Source organism: Ailuropoda melanoleuca, chromosome 7, assembly GCF_002007445.2.
Source record: "Ailuropoda melanoleuca isolate Jingjing chromosome 7, ASM200744v2, whole genome shotgun sequence".
NCBI classification, from domain to species: Eukaryota; Metazoa; Chordata; class Mammalia; order Carnivora; family Ursidae; genus Ailuropoda; species Ailuropoda melanoleuca.
Window position 1 is genome coordinate 76,689,984 of NC_048224.1, and position 22,275 is coordinate 76,712,258.

Below are 22,275 nucleotides of genomic sequence, written 5' to 3' on the forward strand. Positions count from 1 at the left end.
ATCCAAGCCTCACTCAAAAGAATAGAAAAATCTAAAATGCAGTTTCTATATTCTCACCTCAAGAAACTGGAACAGCAACAGAGGGACAGGCCTAACCCACTGACAAGGAAGGAGTTGACCAAGATTAGAGCAGAAATCAATGAATTAGAGACCAGAACCACAGTAGAGCAGATCAACAGGACTAGAAGCTGGTTCTTTGAGAGAATCCATAAAATTGATAGACCACTGGCAAAACTTGTCCAAAAACAAAGAGAAAGGACTGAGATTATTAAAATTATGACTGAAAAGGGAGAGGTCACGACCAGCACCATTGAAATTGCAAGGATTATTAGAAACTTTTATCAACAGCTATATGCCAAAAAACTAAACAATCTGGAAGAGATGGAGGCCTTCCTGGAAACCTATAAACTACCAAGACTGAAACAGGAAGAAATAGATTTCTTAAATAGGCCAATTAACTATGAAGAAATTGAGTCAGTGATAAACAACCTTCCAAATAATAAAACTCCAGGCCCAGACGGTTTTCCTGGGGAATTCTACCAAACATTCAAAGAAGAAATAATACCTATTCTCCTAAAGCTATTTCAAAAAATAGAAACAGAAGGAAAGCTACCAAACTCATTCTATGAGGCTAATATTACCTTGATCCCCAAACCAGGCAAAGACCCCCTCAAAAAGGAGAATTACAGACCGATTTCTCTAATGAATATGGATGCCAAAATCCTCAACAAGATCCTTGCTAATAGAATCCAACAGTACATTAAAAGGATTATCCATCATGACCAAGTGGGATTCATACCTGGGATGCAAGCATGGTTCAACACTCGCAAATCAATCAATGTGATACATCATATCAACAAGAAAAGACTCAAGAACCATATGATCCTCTCAATTGATGCAGAAAAAGCATTTGACAAAATACAGCATCCTTTCCTGATTAAAACCCTTCAGAGTGTAGGAATAGAGGGTACATTTCTCAATCTCATAAAAGCCATCTATGAAAAGCCTACTGCAAGCATTATTCTCAATGGGGAAAAGCTGGAAGCCTTTCCCTTAAGATCAGGAACACGACAAGGATGCCCACTCTCGCCACTATTATTCAACATAGTACTAGAAGTCCTTGCAACAGCAATCAGAAGACAAAAAGGGATCAAAGGTATCCAAATCGGCAAAGAAGAAGTCAAACTGTCTCTCTTTGCAGATGACATGATACTCTATATGGAAAACCCAAAGGAATCCACTCCCAAACTATTAGAAGTTATAGAACAATTCAGTAAGGTGGCAGGATACAAAATCAATGCCCAGAAATCAGTTGCATTTCTATACACGAATAACGAGACTGAAGAAAGAGAAATTAGGGAATCCATCCCATTTACAATAGCACCAAAAACCATACGTTACCTTGGAATTAACTTAACCAGAGACGTAAAGGACCTATATTCTAGAAACTATAGATCACTCTTGAAAGACATTGAGGAAGACATAAAAAGAGGAAAAATATTCCATGCTCTATTAGCATTTTTAAAAATAGGCTGGATTTTATCAGTGACCGCTCAGAGTAGGGGAATATATATCTTAAAGTTTTTAAAGTGACAGATACATAGAGAGATGGAGATATTGATGTGTGTGTCCTGTGGGTTACAGTTAAAAACAAAACCGTCTGAAAGTCACTACCCTAATGACACTATTGGACATGCTATAATATTCATAGCAGCATTATTCAAAATAGTAAAGTGCAGAAATAACCCAAACGTCCATCAACTAAAAAGTGGACATATAAAATCTCTCAGTGGAATATTATATAGTAATAAAAACATATTAACTATACCCACAAGGATTAATCTTACAAACATAATGTTAAATGAAAAAGTATAGCCTAGAAGACTACACAGAGCATGGAATCATTTTTCTAAAGTTTAAAAACAAAAATTAAATATCATGGAGATCAATATACACATGAATAAATTATAGGTAAACCATCAGGGCAGTGAAAACGCAAATTTCAAGATATTAATACTTGAGGCAAAGGAGTAGCACAACAGGAGATGTGGCTTTAGTAATGCTGAATCTTATACTGTTATATTACCATATATTAAAATGTTCATAATTTTTATACATCGTCACATATTCTTTCTAAAGTATCAACTATTATATAATAAAATATTTAATTAATTTAAAACAAAATCTCAGAGGACATGGATAACATGGTCCCTCTTGTTAATTAACAATGCTATTTCTCGGCAGATCAAAATTTAAGAACCAAAGTTGAATCAAAGATTACAAAAAAGAAAAGGTCCTAATCTATAATCAGAAGAGCCTCAGAACAATGAATAAAAAGATTAAGAACAAGCATGTCTTAAGCATCCACTAAACACAAGTTATAAACTTACAAGCCACCCATGGAACACTGAGTGAGCATCTAAGAGTGAATTATTTGTTATGGATTATGAGCCCTTCCTGGCCCTGTTTTCATTCTCCCCTTTTGTACCTCCTGACCTCAGCCTCCCCTCTTCAAAGTTCAGTCCCCTCCAGAGAGTCTTCCTGACCCCCTACCTGAATGTGATCCCTACCATCGCTCAAGATGCTCCACACGCCCACGTGTCCCTCACCCCGTGCAGCCTCACACTGATTCAGGTCCTAGCAGAGAACTTCACCTCCTCTGAGGCTGTCATCCCTTTTACCTCCACGTGAAGTCTCCCTGGAAATCCTGAGCACCCATTAAAGATGGCAGTTAGGGGCGCCTGGGTGGCTCAGTTGTTTAAGTATCCGACTCTTGATTTTGGCTCAGGTCATGATCTCGGGGTCATGAGACTGAGCCCAGCCTGGGGCTCCATGCTGAACACACTGAGCGTGGAGACTGCTTAAGAGTCTCTCTCTCCTTCTCCCTCTGCACCCCCGCCGTCCCCACCCCCAGCTCTCCCTATCTCGTGCACTCTCTCGAGCTCTCTCTCTCAAGATACATAAATAACTAAATAAAAAATAAAAAGATGGCAGTGATCTAAGCCCCTGCTGATACACTTACCACCCCAAGAACACTCCTTGGCTGTGATTGGCTGTCAGCTTTCTCTGCATGATCTGGTAGTGAGGGACTCCAAACAGCCTAGCTGCCACCCACGCCATTTCCTGCAGTCAGTTCCAGGCAGTACTTGTTGGCCTTAGGTTAGATTAACCAGCTAGACCCCTCTATCACTCCATCAACCTTAAGTCCTCAAATCTACGTCTTCCAGAGTTCCTCAGGTCATCCTTTTTTGAATGAGTCCCACCGCTTTACATCCATATAGACCAACTATTCCTCTAAAACAATATTGTAATTATCTGGATATATATCCTTTACTAAACTCCCCTAAGAGTCTAACACAGGTTTCTCAATCTCAACACCCCTGTGTTTTCTCCCTTTGGTTTTAACGATTTGTGTGAGGGGCGGTCCTGTCTAGCAGCATCTCTGGGCTCTGTCCACTATATGCCCGCAGCACACCTCCCTGCAAGCTCTGACAACTACAAATGTCTCCAGACATTGTCAAGTGTTCCCTGGGGTAAAAATCACCCTCAGTGTCACAAATCACGGCTGGTGTAACATAAATCACAATTCTGCTCCATAATCACAAAATCTTTAAAAAATTTAGATTTAGATTATTGTTAAAATGAAAATGAAATAGAGTTCCAGAGAAAGATAATGGAGGGAACTTGCTCTGCTAATGGTTGCACATTAAGTTTCGAAATCCAAGCATAGAAAATTTTGTGCTTTATTTATTTTTTTTAAGTTACCCAGTGCAGTTGTTTAGGCTGAAGGTAATAGTAGGATTCGGACCGGGGTTTCTGTACTCAGATATTAATCCAGTTGAAAGAAATCGCATTTTCCTGGGCAGCTTGAAACTCTGTGATTTAGTGTTATTTTGAACCACCCTGGCAAAAGCCAAAGGGCTCAGACATGAGTTTTTGTCACAGAAAGAAGAATCACAGTTCAACCTACATCCAAGAGTAATGCAGTTACAAAATAGATTTGAAATGACTTGGTTTTAAATTAACAGATACAAAAAAGAGAAAATTGACCTCTCCCTCATTTTCTTGCTCCAATCCTACCCACCCTCTTACCAATCCTGTGGACGGTTTACTTTCTAAACATTTTTCAAAACCATCTCTTCCTCTCTATCCCTCTCAATTCCCTCCCTCCCTCCCATACCTCTTCTACAAATCACCAGGTTTCTAACACACATCTCTACTAACATTCTCATTTAAAAACGTAACAGAACTCTCCGCAGCATGTTTGCAAATGCTAAGAATTCCCCATCCTCTCTTACCTTCCCTGTTCTGTCTAGCCTTTCCTTCTTTTCTTTCTCCCTTCCTTCCTTCTTTAATTGGGAAGGAAAGGGAGCTTTCTCTCCTTGATTTAAAAAACAATTTGTGTTCATTAAAAAACCAAAAAACAAAACAAAAAAAACCCGAATATGGAAAAAGAAAGCTCAAATAACCACTATTCATCCACATAGAGATAATAATCATTGTTAACATTTTTGTGAATTTTTAAATCTTTTTTAATAAACATTTTTTTTAAATATTTTATTTATTGGACAGAGATAGAGACAGCCAGCGAGAGAGGGAACACAAGCAGGGGGAGTGGGAGAGGAAGAAGCAGGCTCATAGCAGAGAAGCCTGATGTGGGGCTCGATCCTGGAACGCCAGGATCACGCCCTGAGCTGAAGGCAGACGCTTAACCGCTGTGCCACCCAGGCGCCACATAAACAAACATATTTTAAAAGAGAGTTTGTTTATAGATATGTCTCATATTCTGCCTATTTCAATGAATGATATATTGTAAGCATTTTCATGTTATTAAATATTCAACTTTTAATTTTAATTCTAAGTAGCATTTTTACTTCACTTGCAATAATTTCTTGTGCCATAATGTGGAAAAACAAAACAGATTTAGAGCACTCCCTGTACAGATTTTTACAAGCTGGCTTTCTAGAGTTTCAGAGCAACTGCTAAAACAAAAACAAAAACAAAACCCAGATGCATTTTGCCTTTAGTCATATGTAGATCAGTCAAGTCACTTTATAGTTCTAATTACATAAGTTCCACATCAAGCTACTATTCTTAAAAAAATTAAAACATTATGGATAAGGTTAAATTTCTTCTGATTGCAACCACATTCCCAAATCTTCATATACTTCTTGATATGACTACTGTTACAGGTTTGAACTTATTTTTAGGTATTTTACTCTGCATATTCATCCACAGTTAGGTACTTACAAAAAAGTACAGCATGAGCTTGAATTTTTAAAAATATTAAATTATTCTGCAATTTGAGCGTATTTTCTATGTTAGTATTATATAAATCTACTTCATTCTTTTTAATTGCTGCATAGTATTCTATCATATGACAAAGCCCTTTTCAGCTTAAGCCCAACCTGTCATTCAAATAAGTCCATCACAGTGCAATAAATCTAAATATATTCATGCCTGTTTTAAAACTGGCATCAACTTAAGGAATATGGGATATCCTGAGAAGAAATTCAAAAATAAATTTGATTCTTAACTATACAGAACAAACTAAGGGTTGCTGGAGGGGAGGTGGGTGGGAAGGGGCTAGATGGGGGAAGAGCATTAAGGAGGGCACTTGTGATGAGTACCGGGTGTTGTATGTAAGTGATGAATCACTAATCCTCCTCCTGAAACCAATATTACACCATATGTTAACCAACTAGAATTGAAATAAAAACTTAAACAAATACACAGATAAATAAAATAAAACAATAATAATATATAATAAAACATCAAATTTTTTAGGCTAACAGATGTATATAATATGTCTGTATCTGGGTCTACTGCAATTGCTTTACAATTATGGTTTTTAGATTATTTCCCATTTATCTTTATTTTAAATAATGTCACAATAAAAATTGTTTACCTGCAAAAAAAAATTCAGAATTTGATAACCTGTTTTGGTAGAAGAATCTAGAAGAATATTTTTTTTAATTTCTATTTTTTTCCTATTTTTTAATAAATGTTAATAAAATAAGGCTAACGTGATTGGTAAAAAGGTATATTACATTTGCATTTTCAGTTATAATTGCTTAATTCATACAGAGCCTGAATTACAAAGACTTATTTACCCAAAGTTCATTATTGGGAACACTTGTGGGTGATGGAAATGTCCTATATCTTAATTAAGGTGTGGGTTACATGGACGTATAAAACATAGATAATTTTTGATCTACAGAGAAAGAAGTTGAAATTTTGAAGTGCCTTGTATCTGTTAAAGAAATTGAATTCACAACTAAAAACTTTCCCCGGAAGAGATCATCAAGCCTAAATGCCTTCATTGGCAAAATCTATCAAACGTTTAAAGAAGAAATAATAGAAAGACAAATTTTTCAGAGTACTGAAGAGGAGAGAACCTTCCTAACTCATATAATAAGACCAACATAATCCTGAAACAAAAATCTGATTAGGATATTATAGGAAAACAGACAAATATTACTCAGGAACATAGATGTAAATATCCTTAACAAAATATAAGCAAATCACATCCAGCAGTATTAAAAAGTTTAATACCTCATGACCAAGTGGGATCTAACACAGGAAATGCAAGATTGGTATTACATTTTTAAATAAATCAACTGCTTTATCATAAAAACAGGATAAAGGAAAAATGCCATATTATCATCTTAAAAAAAAAGATTTATTTGAGAGAAAGAGACAGAGAGAGTATGTCCAGTGGGTAGGGGTAGAAGGGGAGGGAGAGAAAAACTCAAGCTCCTGCTGAGCATAGAGCCCAATAAGGGGCCTGAGCAGAAGAGTTAAATGTTTAATCAACTGCACCACCCAGGCACCTGCCATATTATCATCTTAATAAATGCTGAAAAAGCATTTGGCAAAAGTCACTACTCATTCATGAGTTTTCAAATATTACTAACTCCCAGAAAACTAGAAATAGAAGGAAATTTCCATAATCTTTAAAAAACAGCTATAATAGCCAATAACTAACATTAAAATTGGTGGTGAAACACAGAATATTTTCCACTAAGATTGGAAACAAAAACAGACAATCAACTCTCACCACTTCTATTCATCACTGCACTGGTTAGTACAACAAAGCAAGGGGGAAAAAAAGCATAAAGCTCGGGAAAGAAGATGTAAAACTGTTTCTATTCAAAGACAACAGAAATACAACAAAGGAAACCCTACAGAATCTATAAAAAAAATTTGAAACTAGCAAATTTATCAAGTGGCAGGATAAAAGGTAAATGTATAAAGACAACTGATTCCTTTTACTAACAGCAAACAAGTGGAAAATGAAATAAGTAAAAGCATTTACAATACCATCAAAAACCATAAAACACTTAGGAATAAATTTAACCAAAAGAATGGGCAAGAACTCCACAAAGAAAACTGCACAACACTGCAGAAAGAAATTAAATGGAGAGTTATATCATGTTCATGAATTTATATACCCAAAGTGTTAGGATTTCAGTTCTCCCCAAATCAATCTGTAGATAACCATGCCATTTTGACCAAATTCCCAGTAGTATCTTTTTGTATAACTTTATCTGGTGACTTTGAAATTTATATCAAAAAGTACAGAATTTAGAATACAAAAAAATCTTGACTGTTGGGATTCAGAGACCAGGAAGAATCCAGATTTCTTGGGCACATGGATGATGATCTATCATTCATTAACAAATTCAGGAGGAATTGAAGTTGGGGGTCAGATGGATGCAATGAAGTCTATCTTGGATATAGTGGGTCTGAGGAGGTAAGGTGGGTAGAGGGTCAGGAAAAGCACAAAGTGGAATTCAACAGGCAGTTAAGTACAGGATTTGGAGCTCAGAGGACAGGGCTGAATCAAAGGGATTTAGTCTCAAATGTATCAGCGCTTACGGGGAAAGGAAATAACAGTTTGGGTGAAATTGTATAGTATGGAAAAAGCAGAATCAGAACATTTTATTAAATTATAATACTGGCCTTCTAAGTGGTCATCTTGCTTTTACACTTGCTCCTCATAGTCTGTTCCCAACAGCCTGGTTGACTCTCTTAAGACATAAGTCAATTTTGTGATCCTTCTCTGCTCAAAACCCTCCCAAGGATTTTTTTCACACCAAATAAAAGCTGAAGTCCTTCCAGTGATCTACAAGACCCTACAGCACTAGACTTCTCAACCCTGGTGGCATGTTAGAATGACTCTTCCTTGAGCATCCACCCGTCACCTACCTTCCCTCTTCTCCTTCTACTTTCTCCTTTGCTTGCTCTACTTCTGCCACAACTGCCTCCTCCCTTTGCCTTGAACACGCCAACCTTGCAGCTACTCCAGGGCATTTCTGTTTCTACAAAGCTCTTCCACCATGGGGCTCTCTCCCCCATCCATCTCCTTCAGAATTTTACTCTTGTCATCTGAGAAGCCTTCCCTGCTCCCCCCCTTTATTTTATTTTTAATTTTTATTTACTTAATTTTTAATTCCAGTATAATTAACATACAGTTCTATATTAGCTTCAGTTGTACAAAATAACGACTCAACAATTCTGTACATTACTCGGTGTTCATCCAGATAAATGTACTCTATTTTAGTTTCTCCTTTAATTCTAGCCAGTTAACATACGGTGTTATACTAGTCCCCTCTATTTTAAATTGAAGCCTTCTCTCATCTTCTTTCACCCTTTTCTGCTTTATTTTTCCAGAGCAGACTTATGATTAACATAACACATATTTTACTTGTTTCTCCAAATTTTGTTAAAGTGAAGTTTACTTTACATAAAACCATCATTTTAAAGTGAACTCTTTGGTGGCATTTCGTACATTTACAATGTTGTGCAACTACCTCTAATTCCAAATCCTTCCCACCACCCCAAAGTAAAACCCCGTCGCTATCAAACAATTTCTCCTTATTTCCAGGTCCTGTCCCCACCCCACCCCTCGGGCCCCTGGCTCTGGTAATATTTTATTTGCATTCTATTTCTATGGATTTAACCTATTCTGCATATTGCATATAAATGGAATCAAACAATACCTGGCCTTTTGTATCTGGCTTCTTTTACTTGACATGTTTCCGAAGTTCATCCATATGGTAGTAGGTATCAGTATTTTATTCCTTTCTATGGCTAATATGTTTTCATTGAGCATGTGTGTATGTGTGTGTATACATACGCATATAACAATTTGTTCATCAATTCCACCATTAATTAACTTTCAAATTGTGTCTACTTTCAGGCTATTGTAAGTAGTGCTGCTATGAACATTGTGTACAGGTATTTGTTTGAGCCCCTGCTCTCAATTTTTTTGGGCATAAACCTAGGAGAACTGCTGGAGCATATGGTAATTTTATGCTTAACATTTTGAGAAATTGCCAAGCTATTTTCCGCAACAGCTGAAACATTTCACATTCCCAAAAGAAATGCATGTATTCCAATTTCTCCACATCCTCACCAACACTGGTTATTTTCCATTTTTTGTTTGTTTGTTTGTTTATTATACCCACCCTAGTAGGTGTGAAGTGGCATCTCGTGTTTTAATTTCGATTTCCCTAATGATTAATGATGTTGAGTATCTTTTCACATGCTTATTGGCCATTTGTATATCTTCTTTGGAGAAACGTTGGCTCAAGTCCTTTATCTATTTTATTTTATTTATTTTTTATTTTTTTTAAGTGGGCTCCACAGCATAGCATGGAGCCCAACCAGGGCTTGAACTCACAACCCTGAGATCAAGAGTCAGATGCTTAACTGCTTAACTGATAATCCACCCAGGGCCCCCCCTTTACCCATTTTTTAATTGTGTGGGGTTTTTTTATGTTGCATTATAAGAGGTTTTTTTCAATATATTCTGGATATATAGATAATGAGAAATATGAGAAATATGATTTGCAAATATTTCTCCCTTTCTGTATGTTGCCTTTTTGCTCTCATGATAATGCTCCTTGACACACAAAAGTTTTACATTTTGATGTGTCAAATTTATCTATTTTTTGTTTTGTTACTTGTGCTTTTAGTATCATATTTAAGAATCCACTGCCAAATCCAAGGTTGTGAAGATCTACCCCTATGTTTTCTTCAAAGAGTTTATGGTTTCAGCTCTTATACTTAGGTCATCGATCATTTTCAGTTAACTCTGGAAATAGTGTGAGGTAGGGGTCCAACTTCATTGTTTTGCAGTGGCTATCCAATTGTCCCAGCACCATCTGTTGGAGACTATTCTTTCCCTACTGAATGGTTATAACACTTTTGTCAAAAGTTGCTTGGGTTTATTTCTGGACTTTCAATTCGATTCCATTGATCTCTAGGTCTATCCTTTGCCAATTCCATAGTTTTCATTACAGTACCTTTCTAGGATGTTTCAAATTGGGAAGTGTGAGCCTCCCGCCTTTGTTCTCCCTTTTTGAGACTGCTTTGTATTTTACTTACTTTTACTCTTTACTGTCTCTTTTTCCTCCCCACAACATAGACTCTATTAGGATGTGAATTTTTTGTCCAGCCAGTACCCCAGCACATAGAATACGGCTTAGCATACAGTAAGTGTTTAGTATTTGCTAAATGAATAAATAGGCTCTTAAGAAGATAGAGTCATTCATACTCCCAGAAAAGAATGGGGGTGAGAGGAGGAGAGGTGAGAGGAAGAGATAACCATGGTTGAGCAATTCCTGTCAAAGAGTTGAAAAGGCAGGAAGGAGGGGCAATTGAAGGCCTCAGGCTCCAGGTAAGGGACCCTTTCAAAACCATATTGGCAGGAGGGCATAAGCACCAGTAACCATTCTGGTGTGTGAGTCAGTCTTTAGCAATTCAAATGTACGAAAACTAAAAATCACTAAGTTACACTATCATGTTGAACATTTTATATTTTTCAAAAACAAACACTCAGATAAGATGAAACAGAATGAATAACAATGAATTGTTTTCTGTGAACTGAAAGGGCAAACAGCTTTTGCATCTTATCTCGAGTCTCCACAGCTTTTAGTATAAGTAAATAAGTATTTTTGATAAGTTAATGTAATTTTACAATCATATCACAAAACATTCCCTGAAATGTAAAAGTACCATACTGACCTTTAAAAAAAACTTCTGAACAAAATCTTAAATAAATACATCTATCACATTTAGTCAAATTAAATAACTGGGTAGTGACATCAGCAAGTCTGAACAGTATTGTTACTAATGGGACCGAAGCCAGTGAAGAAAGAGCAGAGCTTGAGTACATGTAGGGCAGCTTACAATAAATGTGTTGGCAAATTTTCTTTGGTGTTCCTTACTTTTTTTTTTCAATTTACAAAATTTTAAAAATGTGAATCATTAAGGAAGGATGAAGAGATCACTCCTGTTGAATATGTATTATATAACCTGCCACTGAATAACTATTTTTCTTACATAATAGCAAATACTGCTGCCATGAGATTAAACAATATATGGCCACTTCACAAATAAAGCCATATAGTTCCATCTGTTTCTAGGTTCCATTACAGTGCACCTACTGGTTAATAAAGAAACTGTTAACCACAGGATGCAAATATGCCTCTTATTTAGCTTTTTCCAAAATCAACAAAGTGTTATCAATATAATTTGGCAGAGTTCAACTTATTATGGCATTTTAGATATGCATCTCCTTATCCTCTTGGCGCTGTGAACACAATACATGAAATATATAAACTAGCCCTAAAACTGTATAGCTCTGGGATGTGCCAGGTGCTAATTGCTCTACTCAAGCCTCAGGGAAAATGTACAGTTGCCCCAGGCTGTCATCCTAGGTTTCATTATGTATGGTCTGGGAGTTTTATTCCCTGGACAGTGGTGATGGCCTGGAGAGAGCTTTGCTTCAACTTGGTCATCATCTTAGCAAAAAAAAGAAAGACCACGGGCAGTTCACCACCCCCCCTGCAAAATCCACTCCAGCAGGCGAAACTACTATTTATCCTTCAAATGCAGCTCAGGTCTCATAGGCCTCTGTGACTTCGGAATTCTCCTCTCAGTATCTTACACACATGACTATTTCCACTTTGGATCATGATCTGTTTGTTCATATATCTCTCTTCTATTAAATGACAAAGGCTGTAAGAACTTGACTGTCTTGTTCATCTCTGTAGCTCCAATCCTTTGTATAATATAGGAATTTAATAAATATTTATTACCAATTATGTTAAATGATTATGTCACCTAGTGTTGGAGCCGGGGAAATAGTAGATGCTTAATAAATTTTAACTACCAGAAATTTTTTTCCTCTCCTCTCCTCAAAATTTTGCACTCCTCCCCCCCACCCCCTTTTCTTTTTTTTTTAATTTTAATTTTTATTTTTTTTAATTTTTTTATTTATTTTTTTAATGATTTTTAATTTTTTTAATTTTTTTCCTTTTATTTTCCATTTATTTTCTTTTCTTTTTTTTTAAATGATTTTTTTATTATATTATGTTAATCACCATACAGTACATCCCCGGATTCCGATGTAAAGTGCGATGCTTCATTAGTTGCGTATAACACCCAGTGCACCATGCAATACGTGCCCTCCTTACTACCCATCACCAGACTATCCCATTCCCCGCCCCCCCCCAAGCCCTGAGTTTGTTTCCCAGNAGTCCATAGTCTCTCATGTTTCATTCCCCCTTCTGATTACCCCCCTTTTCTTTATCCCTTTCTTCCCCTACCGATCCTCCTAGTTCTTATGTTCCATAGATGAGAGAAATCATATGATAATTGTCTTTCTCTGCTTGACTTATTTCACTTAGCATTATCTCCTCCAGTGCCGTCCATGTTGCAGCAAATGTTGAGAATTCGTTCTTTCTGATAGCTGAGTAATATTCCATTGTATATATGGACCACAGCTTCTTAATCCAGTCATCTGTTGAAGGGCATCTTGGCTCCTTCCACGATTTGGCTATTGTGGACAATGCAGCTATGAACATTGGAGTGCATATGGCCCTTCTCTTCAGTGCATCTGTATCTTTGGGGTAAACACCCAGTAGTGCAATGGCTGGGTCATAGGGTAGTTCAATTTTTAACTTTTTAAGGGACCTCCACACTGTTTTCCAGAGTGGCTGTACCAACTTGCATTCCCACCAACAATGTAGGAGGGATCCCCTTTCTCCACATCCTCTCCAACAATTGTTGTTTCTTGCCTTGTCTATCTTTGCCATTCTAACTGGCGTAAGGTGGTATCTCAGTGTGGTTTTGATTTGAATTTCCCTGATGGCTAATGATTTTGAACATTTTTTCATGTGTCTGTTAGCCATTTGTATGTCTTCATTGGAAAAGTGTCTGTTCATATCTTCTGCCCATTTTATGATTTGTTTATTTGTTTCTCGTGTATTGAGTTTGAGAAGTTCTTTGTAGATCTTGGATACCAGTCCTTTATCTGTGGTGTCCTTTGCAAATATATTCTCCCATTCCGTGGGCTGTCTCTTAGTTTTTTTGACTGTTTCCTTGGCTGTGCAGAAGCTCTTTATCCTGATAAAGTCCCATAAGTTCATTTTATCTTTTATTTCTCTTGCCTTTGGAGATGTGTCGTGAAAAAGGTTGCTCTGGCCGATGTCATAGAAGTTGTTGCCTATGTTCTCCTCTAGAATTTTGATGGATTCCTGTCTCACATTGAGGTCTTTCATCCATTTGGAGTTTATTTTTGTGTATGGTGTGAGAGAGTGGTCAAGTTTCATTCTTTTGCATGTAGCTGTCCAATTTTCCCAGCACCATTTATTGAAGAGACTGTCTTTTTTCTACCAGAAGTTTTTTCATCACCATTCTGCTGTTAGAACTTAGCTCAGGCTCTTGTCACCCTAGACAGGGGTTCTCAATGAGGGATGACTTTGCTCCCTGCGAGGCTCTTGGCAATGTCTGGAGACATTTTTGGCTGCCACAAGTTGGCTGGAGGGAGGGGTCCCATTGGCGTCTAGTGCACAGAGGCCAGAGATGCTGCTAAACACTGTACAACTCGGAGAACAGCGCCCACAACAAAGAACTATCCTGCCCCCAGTGCCAGGAGGTGAGACACTTCTCCTAGATTTTCATTTCTTGAACTTGACTCCTGGTCATTCCCCTCTAATCTTATTCTTTCTCTCCTCTAATCTATTCTTCCTAAAATCTCTTTTGACTGAGATATAATTGACATAAAACATTATATTCGTTTCAGATGTACAACATAGTAATTCACTATTTATATATATTACAAAATGATCACCACAGTAAGTCTAGTTGAGATCTGTCACCATTTTTTTTTCTTGTGATAGACACTTTTAAGATCTACTCTTTTGGGATGCCTGGATGGCTCATTCGGTTAAGTGGCTGCCTTCGGCTCAGGTCATGATCCCAGGGTCCTGGGATGGAGCCCATCAGGCTCCGTGCTCAGCGGGGAGACTGCTTCTCCCTCTCCCTCTGCCCCTCTTCCCTGCTCCTGCTCTCTCTCTTGCTCTCATGCTCTTTCTCTCAAATAAATACATAAAATCTTAAAAAATAAATAAATAAAAGATCTACTCTCTTAGCCACATTCAAATATACAATACAGTATTGTTAACTATCCCACAATTCCATTCCATTCCACGTTTTGTTTATTTTATAACTGGAAGTTTGTACCCTTTGGTGCCCTTCACCCACTTTGCCCATAACCACATCCCCAGCCTCTGACAATCTCATATCTATTCTATATATCTGCTTTTGACTTTGTTTTTCTAAGACTCCACATATAAGTGAGACTAAAAATATTTATCATCCTTTTCCTGTTCAAAAGGTCTTACAATTTTTTTAAATGTCTTTGGTTTTTGGTTTAGTTGTGCCGGATTTTCAACCCTATCAATACATCAATATGTCAAAAGTGAAACTGGAACCAAGTCTTAAAAATTCCTATTTCTAATGTAGGTGATTTAGAACTCTCACAAACACTTTTAAATGAGGAAGACACTGAGGGGAAAAAACAGACTCTAGGAGACGGCAGCTAATTTTTCTTCGGTGATCCAAATTTCTAAACCTACAAAGGCCAAATGTCCCTTCTAATTTCATTTGCAGTTTAAATGCTGTGTCACTGAAAGTTATATCACACACTGAACTGTTATCTCTTATGCTGGCTAGATATCCTCTAATCTAACCTTGATTTGTTCAAAATTAATGTGATCTAAGACTGGTAGGCTTTAAAAGCAAAGAAGCTTTAAAAAATATGTGATTCCCTTTATTTATATAACCATATGTTATGAAGTTCCACAGAACTAATTCTTAAATGCAAAAAATCACATACAGAGGTAGGTGGGAAATAGGTTCACAAGATTTTCTAGAAATTTTCCATTAAAAAAACATGCCATGTAAATCATATAGCTGTTAAGGGATTCACATCCTGAATATATAAAGAACTCCTATAACTCAACAACCAACCAACAATACAATTCAAAAGTGGATGAAGCACTATGAATAGACATTTCTCCAAACAAGATCTATAAATGGTCAATAATATGATTGCATGATAACATCATAACATCAATAGTCATTAAGGAAATGCAAATCTAAACCACGAGATACCACTTCATAATTATTAGGATGGCTATTATCAACAAAACCGAAACTTACAAGTGTTGGCAAGGATGTGGAAAAATGACAATCTTTGTGCATTGTTGGATAAAAAATGGCTCAGCCACTGTGTCAAACAGTTTGGCAGCTCCTCAAAAATTAAATGTAGGGTTACCAAATGACCCAGTAATTGCACTCCTAGATATATACACACAAAAGGATTGAAAACAGGTACTCGGATACTTGTACACCAATAGTCACAGTAGTAGTATACACAACAGCCAAAAGGAGAAAAAGCACCTAAGGGTCCATCAACAGATGGCTGGATAAACAAATGTGGTATACGTGCACCATGCAACATTACTCAGCCTCAAAAAGGAAGGAAATTCTGCTACAGGCTACATAATGAATAAAACGTGAAGATGTTATACTAATGAAGTGAGCTAGACACAGAAAAGCAAATTTTGTCTGATTCCACTTATACGAGGTAACTAGGAGAGGCAAATCTGTAAAGATATAAAGTAGAGCAGAGGTTACTAGGAACTGGGAGAAAGGGGAACGGGGAGTTCTGTTTAATGGAGACAGAGGTACAGCATGGGAGGATGAAAAGTTCTGGAGAAGGCTGGTAGTGGTAGTTGCACAACAGTGTGATGAATTTAATGCGAAAAATCGCACTCCACATGTTATAATAATTTGCTTCATCGCTACCTTCAAAGGATTTTACAAATAAAGTCTCCCTCTACCAAAATCTGAGTTCTTTTTTTAAAATCTAATCTTGAGATGGAAAATAATGTGCCATTGGTACATGGAAGACTTGAAAGACATTAGAATCCCTGATAACATAAAATGCTAGGAAATCACACACACCCCAGATCCAATTATATAGGATAATTTCCTTCCAACAGCCCATACTCATTGAAGGACAGGCACAGTTTTGGTTATGTGCAATCCCTGGCATTCTGCCTGCCTTTCAGATCCTTTCTTCCACTTAATGTTGATTCATGTAAACATATCAATTTTCTCTGATGGTCGTAGCTTAGGAGAGAAAGGAAGTACTATTTTTAAAATATCATTTGCTTCTACACTAGGAAAAAGGGGAAAATATGGAAGAATGTCCAGAAATACTATTTTTGTAAATGGTAAAATATTTTCTATCCCAGAAACAACTAATAGTAATTTTACATACTGTCAATCACTGTTATTGAGATTTATTTTCTTGGAATCAGGTATTTTTATAATACAAACTATAAAATTCTTTCAAAGCAAATAATTACATTCAATAAACATCCATAGATTCAACAACTGGGAGAATTCTGAAAGAAAGCAGTAATATAAATCTTTCATGAACTAATATATCTGATATTTATTTATTTATTAAAGATTTTATTTATTTGCTCGAAAGAGAGAGAACATGTGTGTGGGGTGGGGTGGGGAGGGGGAGGGTGGAGGATTGTGGGAGGAGGAGGGAGAGGGACAAGCAGACTCCCCACTGAGCAGGGAGCCCAACAGGTTGCCTGATTTCAAGACTGAGATCATGACCTGAGCCAAAATCAGAAGTCGGATGCTTAACCAACTGAACCACCCAGGCGCCCCATATCTGATATTTAAAGTTGTATTAAAATCTGGGACTCCTGGGTGGCTCAGTCCTTAAGCGTCTGCCTTTGGCTCAGGTCATGATCCCAGGGTCCTGGGATGGAGCCCCGCACCGGGCTCCCTGCTCTGCTGGGAGCCTGCTTCTTCCTCTCCCACTCCCCCTGCTTGTGTTCCCACTCTCCCTGGCTGTCTCTCTCTGTGTCAAATAAATAAGTAAATATTTAGAAAACAATAATAAAATAAAGTTGTATTAAAATCTACTAATACTCCAAAATCTGTATGCCTTCAAATCCATTAGAAGGTCCACAACTTTTGAAACTCACTCTTTCATAAAACTGACTTTACAATCCTTCCTGGAATAGGACTGTAACAGAATCTACTGCATGAAAATATTTTGGGGTTAATAAATTTATCCTATAATACACAACTAAGTACAAAAATATTTGAAGTTAATTTTTATCATCATTTCCGGATTTGGGTGAACTGTGGCCCAGAGTCACTACGTAATGACTGCCTGAGTCTCATCCAATAAAAGCCCACAAATACATCAAAACCCTCATAGTGAGTAAAACACACATGCGATCTCATTTTAAAACAGAACTCCAAAAAACAGTTTGATTTCTTTTTATATTAATACTGAATTTCACATAAAACAAAAGGTCCTTACTAAAAATGATATATTTTGCCTAAACTAAGAGGGGGTTATAATAGGCAGCCTTGAGCTCATGACATGAGGTGCTGAGGTAAACTGGTGTCGTTGGCATTTATACTTAAGAAGCCACTGGGAAAGTCTTGATTTACGCTCACTTAAATCCCTGGGATGTGGTTCTCATGACCACTCATCTAGTTTGATTTTCCAGTTAGAGTGTCAATGTTGACTGGACGTTATTTCTTAAGTTTCAGTGGAGATTTAGAATTATTTTTTTAAAATAAAGAGATGAGATATTTTTTTTATTGTTGCTGAGTACCACTTGTTTTGGAGACAGAATTATTATTCTTTTGCCTGTTTGATATTCTGTTTATGCCAAACGTAGTGAAAGGGAAGAAGAATAGACATTAGAGCAACAAAGAGGGGATCTAACAAACATGCCTAATCATTTTGGCCACTTTTAAAGTAGATTCAGAATGCTATACATTTTTTTTTCTATGTAGTATTCTGAATATCAAGAGCATGACTGAAAATGTTAAGGGTAAGTAACTCATAAGACTGTTATAAGAGAATTTCGAAACTGTCTTGGGAAGATTACAGCATAAGTTTCTAGCATTCCCCACTATATTCTTCCCATTGTCGGCATGTGTGTGGAGACACTATATACCACCCCATAAGTGTGGTATTTTATTATTCAGGTTTAAAATGACCCACAAGGGAACTCACCCCTCCAGGAACAAGATGCAACTGGTATAATGAATATCTGGAGGAAGAAGACTTCAGTCTGAATGTTAGCTCCATCACTAAGTGTGACCGTTAAGTAATTAACCACTTTGATCCTGTTTCCTCTTCTGCAAAACTGAAACAAAAATCACTACTTTTCATACGGAGAGGAAGTGTGCCAAAGCGGTTTGAAAACTGTAAACTAATGTAACAATATTATTTTTCATTATTAACAAGTAGTTCTACTTCAGCTTATTCCTCCTGCATGCCTTCTCGTAGAAGTAAAAGGTGCCCAGAAGAAGAAAAGAAAAAAGAAAGAACAAGTAAAACAACCTCAGAAAAAGATCAGAGGCAAAAAAGAAAAAAAAGAATAAATGTTTACGTAAAAAGAAAAACAGTATCTCAACATATTAGCATCGCATTAGGAATCAAAATAATGACATCCTTTTCTTCCTAATCAGCATGAAGTGCTACTATTCACCCAGCAGAGCCGGTGGGTGGATATTTCTGAGGCCATAACAGATATCCTCTGTATCATTCCAGGACCAGTCAGAAAGAGGGAGAAGGTGAGAAGATAAATGGACCCCGACGAAAGGAGGTGGTCACTGTATAAAACTTGACTCTCCAGCAGTTTCATCTGTGCAAAACCTAACTGAGAACAAGCGACAACCAGGAGAGGGTTCCACCTACCAAGATAGGTGTTACCAAGTCTGTACAGAAGAGATCACACGGGACCTACTTGCAACTATTTTCGGCCACGTTTAAACAAGCATGTTTATACGATTTCCAAGTTCACACCACATGAGAGCAGCACCCTGGGAGAGGGATGAGGAGAGGCTACTCGGAGGCACATGACAGCAAAGTGAAATCAAAGCTGGCACCTGGACCCCAAGGAAAGGGACCCACACAAGCCAAACAAAACAAAACAAAGAAAGAAACGCCTACTGAAAAACAGACAGCAGGTTTCAGACACACGAGTCTGAGGTCACTGCATCTGGGAATGACCAGCCCTTCCTTCCAGCTCCAGACTTGCTTACCGTGCAGCTTGTAAACGATGTTCTTCAGAATTCTGGAGACAGCAGAGAGACTCAGTCAGACGCAGCAGCAAGAGAGCAGGGCCTAGGTGGATGCCGGGGGAAGGGCAAAGCGCTCCACCGCATCCCTCTGCAGATGCCACCGTCCTCCCACGCAGCCCTTCTTCATTCAGCTTTCCTTAACGAAGCTTCTTTGATGAAAGGGCCCTGTTGACTTAAAAAAAAATTTTTTTTTTAATTAAAATTTGAGCACCACTGACTTCCACACTCCAGGATCCTTAAGAGCGATCCATTCCAACGTAATAATGGACTCTACGCCAGGAGCTGGGGAGAGCGAGGCGTGGACAGGTAGAGCAGAGAGGACTTTAGGGCAGTAAAACCATTCTATCTAATACTCCAATGGTTGATATTATCCTTCGTACAAACCCAGAGAATGTACAACACCCTGGGGACTAGGAGTGACACTGACGTGCAGTGTAGGCTCATCAGTTGTGACCCACGAGCCCCTCTGGAGGAGGAGGACGTCCAGACTGTCCTAGACTATGCATGTGGGGGTCAGGGCATATATGAGAACTCTCTGGACCTTCCCCTCAATTTTTTCTGTGAACCTCGAACTGCTCTAAAAAATAAAACTTACTTTTTTTTTTAAGAGAAAGAAATGGAATCTATGGAACCTATTAGCTTTCTTAAACCAGTTTTTCTTCCTGTATTCCATATTTTCTGGTAGTACCACTCCCCACCACTTGCCCAAGTGAGAAACAGACCCAGAAAAACACCATGGAAATCTTATTCCTCTTCTTCCTCAAGCCCACATTCAATGGGTCATTAAATCCCATGGATGGACCATCCCACGTATTTTGTAGCTATGCCCCATCCCAGGCGTCCCTAATGAGTCTGCTCCACGCTGGCAGCTCTGTGCTACTGGGCCTCCCCTCATCCACCCACCCCCCAAGAGAGTACCCTCCCTGTTGGGCCGCTAGTGCCCTGTCCTTCCAAGTCCAGAGCAGATCCCGTCACACTTTCTAGTGACATACCTTGCTGTGAGACTGAAGCAGAACGGGACAGTAGGTATTTCCAGGGGTTGGGATGAAAAGTATTTTATTTGTCCTTTAAAATGGTTGTCACAAACATATATACTTGTCACCACACACACACACGTTACCAACTTTTTTTTTTTCTGAAGATTTTATTTTCTTTTACATAATCTCTATACCCAACGTGGGGCCCGAACTCACAACCCCGAGATGAAGAGTTCCATGCTCCACTGACTGAACCAGCCAGGCACCCCGTCTTCAAATTTTTGTTCTGTGCATGCATTTATACATTTTACGTGGAAAAAAAAAAGAAACAAAAGAACAAAAACAGTATCCTGGGTAAGATTTAATGCTTTTAGCATCACGTTCAAACCAGGCTCTTCACAACCTTTCTCCTCAAACTGCATTCCCAGTCTCATCAATCCTCATCCCTTTTGTCCTCCACTGCCTCCCCTCTGCCCTGAGGCCTGTGCGCTGCTACGTCCTGGAAACCTTACCCACGCCCTGGGCAGCAGCAACAATCAGCTCCCCACCGCTCCTCTGGGCTTCCACAGCACCTGGCATATACCTTCACGAAAGCACAGAGGACACTTGCTTCCTTACATTTGCTACTTGTTCTCCCCAGAGACACCCAGCTCCTTGGGGAAGCCGCAGGCTATGCCACAGAATGGTCTGAACTGCCTAGCACTATGTCTGGCACACAAGTGTTACATGAATGAAGGTAAAATCCAGCTTCATCAACATTAACCACTGCATGATTAAGCCCTATGTAATTAGGCTACCTTTTGGCCTACAGTCCATTGCTTTGCTGATGTAATATAACAAATTCCTTGGACAGGCAGAAGCATATACTGCATTCCCTCCTTCCTGTGCATTTAACAGTCTTTCTACTTCAGGTTCTGTCCTATAGCACACTAACCTGTACTGAATACCCGCAAAGTGTTAAATAGCTATAAATAATATTTTAAATGTTTTTTTAAATGGTGTGTGGGTACTTTTTAAAAGTTTTATTGATGTGTGTGTGTTGTGGGAGGCTGAGTTTCCTGGCCAAGGGCTGCGTGAGTGGTGGGGATTATAAACTGATCGGCAAGAATCATCATAAGTGTGTTAAGGATTGCTGTTTGGGGAAGTTCCAATTTTTAGCTGCCGGAGACTTTCATGAAGCAGTGCGGTGGTGTGTCAAGCACCATCTCACCAGCTTTGCTAGGTGTCCATGTGGCCATTGAGACGCACCACGCCCCTTCAATTAGTTCAATCTCTTTCAAACACACCTTTGGTGATGTGACTCCCCTGTTCAAACACTCTGGTAGTTCTCTTTTGACCACAGGTTAAAATTTAATAGTGTTCTCTTGCCTACAGATAAAAATCCAAATGCCTTAACCTTTCTTCTGCCTTATTCTACAAAACGCCAAAATATCTTAGGGAAGAGAAAGGATGGTGGTCGAAGAAAGAAACTAAACGTAACAAGTATCAGCCATGAGCCCGACACCTATGCTAGGTGCTGGTATCATAAGATAAGACCTGGTCCCCTCCCTCTCTGATAACACAGCCTACGGAGGGAGACAGGAATCTAAACACATTATTGCCAGACAGGTGATAGATTATCATACCTGCTATTAAAAAGGCCAGGGGAGGTTTCCTGTAGGAGGGGCCATCACACTCACTCTTGAACCAGTAGAGGGTAAGAGGGAAAACCAGAGAAGCAGAGAGGCTCTTCTCCTGACAGGCACTGTAGTCCAATTCCAGGCTTAGGGATGCCTTTGGCATCCTTCAGTTCTAAACA

At 38.3% G+C, this 22,275-nt stretch overlaps 1 protein-coding gene across 2 annotated transcripts in view; it reads right to left on the minus strand.

Annotated features, from left to right (window-relative positions):
* SMAD9 (SMAD family member 9) overlaps positions 1 to 19,745 on the minus strand; it is a 72,940-nt gene extending 53,195 nt beyond the window's left edge. The window contains exon 1 of one of the 2 annotated variants that reach the window (XM_002930645.4): positions 19,462 to 19,745. The gene's annotated coding sequence lies outside the window, so the exon portion shown is untranslated. The remainder of the gene's footprint in view (positions 1 to 19,461) is intronic. The other variant, XM_011217477.3, reaches the window with a different exon arrangement.
* Positions 19,746 to 22,275: the final 2,530 nt, after the last annotated feature.